A 2,584-nucleotide genomic window follows, 5' to 3' on the forward strand; every position below is an offset into this window, starting at 1 on the left:
GGGAGACCCTGCTCGCAGGGTACTAGGATACCTCCTCGAGTTTTGGCCTCTGGGCTAATTCCATGCAGGGTAAAAAAGGCCTTCTTATCATTTGCAGTTTGTTTTTACTTTTTACGGGAATTCTGTCCTCTTGACCATTACATCTACAGCTATCATGTATTTACAAGCTAACTTAAATAAAATTGGTTTAAGCTTACTGTAATTTTGCTCCCAATTCGTGCTGTCAACTTGTTCAAACTTGTGACGACAAAATCTAGATGGAAGAGCGGGCTAGACAACGAGATCAGTGACAGATGAGCGTAACCAGCTGAAACAAGATGATTTCACAAACTTAGATAATTCTGATATATAGATCTTATGATTTACCGTTAATTCTAGCTGTATCTACATGGCCGGAGCATTGGCCAGGTCTGAATAATCCATTATATTCACCAAAACATGTAGAGGAGTTGTTTCTCAAACAGGCATGAAATACTTGGATAATATCTGAACCTTAAGTTCTGGGTTGACATTTTTCACTCGAGGCAGTTATGACTTCCGCACCAACTTGTGTATATATGACATTGCAAAGGCGGATATACTTGCATTCTATTTAAAATTTCATGTCTGCTTTTATATCGTGAGAAAAAAGGTACTTTGGTTGCAAAATGTATCCAATATGATGTAAAATTACTTCGTGGAAAATTCGCGCGTACGATTTTTTTCACGAATTGAGTAGTATCAGAAAACGAACGAGTGAGAGCAGCGAACAAGTGAGTTTTCTAATACGTATCAACGAGTGAATAAAAATCGTAAAATGTGAAGCATTTTCCATGCTGTAATGTCTTTAGTTCATAGGTACTGAGTTTTTTTTTCGGGTAGTGTTTGGTAGACAAATTAATATATTTTGCACAAATGTGTCGATAAAAGCAACTTTTTAAATAAATTTGGGAAATAGCCAATTTTTTCTTCAGGTGTCGTTCGGAGCTATCCATATCTATCCAGTTCGTATTCATTGCCATCTTAAGTGCAAATAGAGGATAAATTGCCTGATGTATTCATTCAGTTCAACCGCTCGAAAAAATTCCATTTTTCTGTCCTCGTCCTTTGTTTTCAAAAGTCTTTCAGGCAATCTTACATCTCGTTCAGTTTTTTGAGTGGTGTTTCTATTTTCTTGCTCCAAAATAAATTCTTCAGCTGAGCAAACAGAAGCAAACCTTCCCTCGATCAGCCACTTTTCAAAACGCGCAGTTTTTGTTATTGTGGGATGACGTTCCTTTCGATACGTTCGTTTATCACCAGTGGAATTTCGTCGTTCTCGTTGCTGATTGGACGAGCGATATTTCTTCACAGTGAAATTCTGTCGTTCGTATTCCCAATTGGCTACATTAAGAATCAGTCCGAATTTTATTCCCGATGATTTTCGTGGTTAAAATGCCACTACGACGTAAATTTTTGGTTTTCTTTTCAAATTTTTTCAACGTCAATTAAGTCAATATGTTCAAAATAATACAATGCATTTAAGTTTGGAATGATAGAAGCGAGATAAGTCGGGAAATAGCCAGCCAAAAACTGCTAAAAATCTGTCCACCATTAATCGGACGGCATTGGAGAAGCCTGCGATTATTTTGTAAGCGGCCTTCACGCAAGACTTAGCATGTGACGTCATACGCGCATCGCTTCGTGGGCATTTGACAAAGCGAACAAGTCGATCAAGGAGTAATGTATATAATATCAGCAAAAAGCAACTCGGCGATCTCTCACATCTCATAGACGGCATGGGAAATTAGCCGCATTTCTTTTGAGCGTTGCGGCATATGACGTGAGACCCCAGGCGATCCAGCTAGACCCAACCCTTTTCCTCGCTCACGGTCATTTGCCGTTCGAGTAATGGCGGACAGCGAAAAATGAAAAACCAAGTTACAATAATCATACTTTCCGTGGGAATTTTGAGATAAAAATTGGCATGATACCTATTTAGTACCTCTATTTTCAAAATCTAAAGAAAAAAGGACATGCAAAAATTTCATCGTAGTAGCACTTTAAATCTCAGTAAATAAGAAATAATATATTTATCATCTTGTCACCCACAGAAATCTTTAACTACTATTTCGCAACCGCCATATGATTTTAAAATGATTTTAAAGTCAAGTGGCCCTAGCAAAATAGCAGACCTCATTTACTGAAACAACTATATAAGACCAACTTAATTGTAATGAAAAATCTGCTTCCATTTCTTGTGTCGCTGTTTCTCGAGGAAACTGGGATTGATGAGAGCCTGAGCTTGAGATCCCAGGAATTTTCCGCAGTAAACTATGATTACATCTTCACAACAGTGGTATGAGTAAAACAAATAAAAGTTGAAAACAAACGTACCTGCAATTCTAAAGCGAGGATTGGAAAGTGTTGGTGCTGAATCACAACAAGGAACAAAAGCGCCTGCAAAATGGGATATAACATTAACGAGAATTCTGCACGTATAAATAATAACTTTGGTACAATGCTTGATTTAAGGCTTTCACTTCGTAATTTTATTAATCAAGCCAGAACTTACTATTCCAGGTCGGGCAATCTGAGCCACCTGAAGTGGAACTGAGCAATGACA

This window comes from Montipora capricornis, chromosome 10 (genome assembly GCF_036669925.1).
Source record: "Montipora capricornis isolate CH-2021 chromosome 10, ASM3666992v2, whole genome shotgun sequence".
NCBI classification, from domain to species: domain Eukaryota; kingdom Metazoa; phylum Cnidaria; class Anthozoa; order Scleractinia; family Acroporidae; genus Montipora; species Montipora capricornis.